Here is a 5958-nt window from a genome sequence, read left to right as displayed (position 1 = left end):
AGTAAAAACATTTGAGAAAAATAAAACTCTTGTGAAAGTCCAGTTCATCTGAAATATATGATGGTTCTATAAATTATGGCTTTGTTCAGATTTGGAACTCGGCAATGTTATTTTACAATAATTCAATTCAATTTTTAAAAACCAATAACTATTATTTGCAGGAGTTTAAGTAGATAGCAGAAGTAATAAATATGAAATGAACATGAAATACTTTGTCAAGGAAGTTATAATAAATTGAAGATGAAAAAGCTAAACTAAGGTGAAATTAAAAATATATAGAAATAAAATGGAAGGGTAGTGTGTCATTTAGGTTGGACATTGAAATATTTGAAGTTTTTTACAGGGATGAAGGAAGGAAGAGAAAAACAAACAAGAAAGACACAGTTGTACAAGTATATTGAATAATCTTCCTGGCTAGGACCAGCCTAGTGAGCTGACACCATAGGGAATAAGGGAACACTAGGAACTTATTAAAGCAGCCCATTAGTTTATTGCTGAAATTGATGAAGTAGAGTGACTATGCATCCCAGTTTCCCTGAGATTGTTCAGTTTTGATTTACTGACCCCCTTTTACTCTTTAAAAAAGTGCTAGTTTGGACAATAATTTTATTTATATTAAAAAGACATATAAATAAAGCTATAGTAAAGACAGCTATAAGCCAATTTTCACAAAGAACAGTAGGTTAAGTATTGGGTCGTCAGGAAAGTCCTGACACATTTTTGCATTGAAAAACATAGAAAAATACGTCATGACTTTTCCGATGACCCAATAGACCCAAGGGGCAAGACATTGTTAAATGGCAGAATTGGCAAGGAGTCAGTAGCTAGGAAAACCAGAAGAAATAGAATGAAGATCAAGGTACTGAAAGATGCTGCTCACCTAATTGACAAAGGAGGCATTGCATATTTTCTAAGGGGAAGTGGTGGGGAAAAGTATGATTTGGAAGTAATAGAACACAGTGTTTAACTGCGGAATATTGAAAAAGCATGGAAGGCCTTATATATCTTATTAAGGACTATGAAAGGAAGGCTAATATTTATCCAGTGTCTACTGTGCTCTATGTACTATACTAACAACTTGATAAAAAATAACCCCATTAATTTTTAGAACAACCATGAGAGGCATATGGTAGTCATTAAGGATATTAACTGAATATTTTAGGCTCTTTAACTTCTGGGCACTTAGTGAGATTTCCCTTTATAACCTCCTGGGATTCAGTAGGGTCATATGACCAGGTATGGCTGAGAACTTGTGAGCAGATGCATAGTCATTACCTGTGAGCTGAGTTTTTTATCTCCTGTGTGAGACTCCAGAGCGCTCTTTTTCTTCTGTCAAAGCAACCAGGAATCCATCTGGTGGTCGTTCCATCAAACTGGTTCCTGCAACAAGGCTGAAAGCAATATGGAGCAGAGCCTCCAGCTGACCCTTGATCGACATGAAATTTGAGCAAGAAATCTCTTCTGTGGTTTTAATCCCTTAAGGTTTGGGGGGTAGTTTGTTGTAGCAGCATAGTATATCCTATCTGGATTGGTACAGTATATGTATTGTTTTTATATCCATATTACAGATAAGGAAACTGATGCACAAAGGTTTAAGTAACTTACCTAAGGTTACAGAGTTGGTGAGTAGATGAGCCAAGATTAGCATCCAGGAAGTCTGAACAGATGTAAGCCTGCAGACTCTACTACTGCCCAACGTTGAACCTAAAGCACCTAAGCCTCAATCCTGTTTATTCAAAATGACTCATAAATCCCATCATATCCTGTCATCTTTTGATTCCAACCTTAAATTATGTCAGTACATCCCCTTCACCTGGTACGGGCACAGAAAAAAATCAGAAAATAAGCAAAAAAGAGAGAAAACATACTTTAGGATATTTGTCTGTTTTTCTTTACTCAGAAGTAAAGTTCATACCTGTAATGCATAGGCAAAATGTGGTAGGCACATTCCATGAACATTATGGAGTCATTAAAAACAATGAACTATTGGTATACCTACAAGCAAGGATGGGTACTAACAACATAGTAAGTAAAGGTAGGAAAAGAAAGAGTTGTAGAACAATATGATTCATGTTAAAATATATGCACAAAATACAATACACAATTTGTAAGAACACAATATAATAAAATCTACATATTCAAATGGTTGTCCATTCAGGGGGTGGTTAGTGTGATTAGGGAACAAGGATGAAAAGAAATTTTTTTAAAATAGACAAATCAACAACCAACCAATTCATCAAGATAGGGCACTTACATATACCTAGGATGATAATGTATCATGAACTTATAATATAAATAACTCAACTTTGTTTAAAAACAGAAGCAAAAACCTAACTTCACATGAGCTGGAGTACTAGCTGTTTGACCATGAATTTTATTTTCAGATAATAATCATTTTGGAATAATTTCAAAGGAATTTGAAATTCCTACTTGAAAAACACAAAATATCCATAAGAACCAAGAATCATGAATATACAAAAATCTTGGCAAATGCAAATTACTCATCCAACAGTTTAAACTGGCTCAGACCTTAGTTATCTATTGACAGATCAGACCCTATGAAAAGCATAAAGATCTCCACCGAAACCCTTAATTATCCCATGCACAGAAACATCCACTCCTTCTGCCTTAGTGAGTCACTAATGTCCATAATTTTTCTTTCTGTAGCTGTTAATTATTGTAGGTTATGTAGGGGCTTTGTAGGAGTCTGGCGAACTTATCTGGGAATTTAAGTTCCAGTCACGTGCATCTCAATGGCATTGGGAGTCTTTGCTCCAAGGTGTTCTGAAATTGTGACCAAAGCTGTATCTCAAGCTGTTAGTGTAGCCAGACCTGGAGATTTGGGAGGCTGGTACCTGCTTTTATTTATTCATATGGAGGGTTACCAAATACACATGCCAATGCTGACTGTGAGTGAAAGAGAAGAGAGGATAAGAGCTTAGGCTTAACCTACAGGGGACCTGAGGAATAAAGAGCCTCAGAGTCCAGGGTAGAGAAGAGAGAAGAAAAGGGAGGAAGAAAAAAGACCGAGAGAGATCAGGCCTAATGAACCTTTTCCTGAAGTCAATGAACATGGGGAAGAGGAGCTTCAGAGAGCACAGCCATGCCCAGACAAAGCAGGGATAAAGTGGATCAGCCGCAGTGTCACCAAATTTGTCAAGATTTCACAAACAGGCAAATAAAAATCTATAGTGGGAAAAACACTCATGCAGAGCGATACACTGTGGTTCTTATCAAGGTGAAGANGAAGACTCAAAGCTACTTAGCTATTCTGACAAATTAAAATAGCTTATTTATTTTCCCTTGCTATTGCCACTACCCTCCAATTTTTTACTTCTTTAACACTCAGTGGAACAAGTTCTCATTAAAATGCACAATTCGCTCAGAACCTTACCTTGTTCTGAAGCATCTGTATTCCTGCACTTAATTTTTATGCTTTAAACAATGTTTGAGCTCTTCTACAGTGTAGATGATCTCTTGTGTTTATTTTTATTCTTTCTCCATCGTCTCATATAAAGCCATGATCATAACTAATGTTCAGTAAATCATCAACCTCTATAAATTCTACTAATGTGTCATATATGTGATGCTTATTATAGGACATAAAATTTAGATACCTTTTATATTCATTCAAATTAATCGAGTCATATCATTTTACAATGATATGAGTCCTGGTGATATGTCATATATTCAGAAATAGTGGCTTTTGGATACATTCCAGGTTACAGTAAATCCCCAGTTTCCTTTAGGTGACCAATTTGAATATGTGGAGAAAAGTGCTAATTTTTTGGTGTGCCTTAGCCCTCATCCTACTATTATGGGTCTTCACAGAGAAATATATGTATGTTTCAATTGGGTTGTCAGAAAAGTCATGACGCATTTTTGCAACGAAAAACATAGAAAAAAATACGTCATGACTTTTCCGACGACCCAATATTTGTCTTTCTTTTCCCCGGAGATCGAGGTGTTTTCCTATTACCTGGGAGCATCATTCCACCATTTATTATGACCAAAAACAAACAAAAAAAAACCCATAACTGATCTGCTGATTAATAGCTTTGGCCAATTGTAAGTACTTCTTTCTAGCATAAGGTATAGTATGTGTTTTATGAAAAGTTTCTGGGTTTCTATTTATTTAAAGTCCTTTGTTTTGCCACCTTCCCCAACTGCTTTCTCTCAAGCTGCCTTAGTATCCAGGCTCATGAGCACGCCTCATAGTTAGGCCTCTTGTCTACTTTTTTATTTGGAAAGGTCACATTTATTTATTTATTTTTAAAATTCTGACTCTTGCTTTAGAATGAAGAGAGATGTGCAGAGTGTTCGCTTTTAACCAGGGTAATGCTAAGCGAGTAAAAGGCACTCAACAATGAATAAATATTAAGGTTTCAGCTTTTACATTTATACGTGAAGACTTATTGTATGTAACATGATTAATTATTAACAAAAGTTATTGTTGGAAGTATTATTTTTCTCCACTTATTTAAGCTAAAGCACTAACACATATTACTATGTGAAGATAAAGAATACTTGTAATAATATTTGTTAAATAAATGCAGGTGGAAAAGTCTTGGGATGTGAAAAGAGTACATTTGCTGATGTTTGAAGAGTAAACTTCCAAAATGCTTAATGGAAGACACAAGGTTTCAACGAATTTTATAATAATTTGAAAGGATATGACAACAGAAAGATGGAATGACCACTTTATGTAGTGTTTTCTGTAGGTGCATCTGGCTGATTAAGTGCATAAGAATGAAAAATGCAGTGGTGCCAAAAAACAGAGAATTGTGATATAGAGGGCACAAATAAGTATTGGATCAAAAACAAAGAATGCAAACTTGAAGCCACAAATGTGTTTCATTTAGCTCACCCTGAATTAGTTCCAACTCCTCCAAATTGGAGATTTCACATAAGAGTCCTACTTTCATCTTTTTTTTTTACAAAGCGCAGGGCAACCCTAGGAAGGATGCCCTCCTGGCAGCTCATTAAAGGCTATCTACTTTACATGGGGTATGTTCTCTAGGGCTCCTCTTAATTCCTACTTGGCCAGTGTTTTTTTATTTAATGTACTTGTGTGGGCCCTGTAGACACTTGAATTTACAAGTCTTGGTTTAAAGGACTTCATCTTTCATCAACTAGGTGGTACCAATATCCCTTTCTGAATCTACGTAGTGTCTGATTTGGGATAATAAGTAGTACCCAAATCAGGATAACCACCATTATCATCAGGAGAGCATGTTAAAACGTGGATTCCAATTCTCCCCCTCCAGTAGGTTTAGTGGGGAGCAAGAGAGACATAAATTTAACAAGTGTCCAGATGATTCTCATGAATTTATTCTCTAACAGACTTTGGAAATTACTGAATGGGGATGGAGCAGCAGGTACATTTAGTCAATCCTTATGTGTGAGAAACTGAGCCTAAGCTGTTTCTAATTTATTCACAAATGTGACTGTAATAGCTTTGGCTCCTTGCCAGTGGTCTTGGGACTCTTGAGTTATCCCATTGGGTACTCTGGTAATGAATGCTACTAAAATGGATGTTATATGAATACTGAATATAAATTTTAAAAAGCCTTATTATCATTTTTAAAAATACCTATTCTCTATGCACCCAAAGCCAAATATCAGAGGAGAGCTATGTTGTTGTAATTAATCACCACTGTCTCTTAAATCCCTATCATTAAAAATTTTCAAGAAAGAGGCTCTCTAGTCTACATCTCTCAGATGAGAACATTGAGGTCCAAGAAATTAAAGACACTGATTCAGGGCACACAAATCAGTAGTGGTAGGGCTGGTCTTTTGATCTTTGTTCCAGCATAATGATTCACACCAGGGACAAAGAATAGATTATGACATACACATTCTAATAGCCCGGGCTGTCTGGGGAGGGTTGAATTCAGAGTTACAGCGGTATGGATTATAGGTGCTGTTACTGTATTTTCCACTTTCCACCCCTTTTAG

This window comes from Hipposideros armiger, unplaced genomic scaffold (genome assembly GCF_001890085.2).
Source record: "Hipposideros armiger isolate ML-2016 unplaced genomic scaffold, ASM189008v1 scaffold_925, whole genome shotgun sequence".
NCBI classification, from domain to species: domain Eukaryota; kingdom Metazoa; phylum Chordata; class Mammalia; order Chiroptera; family Hipposideridae; genus Hipposideros; species Hipposideros armiger.
The sequence above is the reverse complement of the archived record's forward strand: the minus strand, read 5'-3'. Positions refer to the sequence as shown.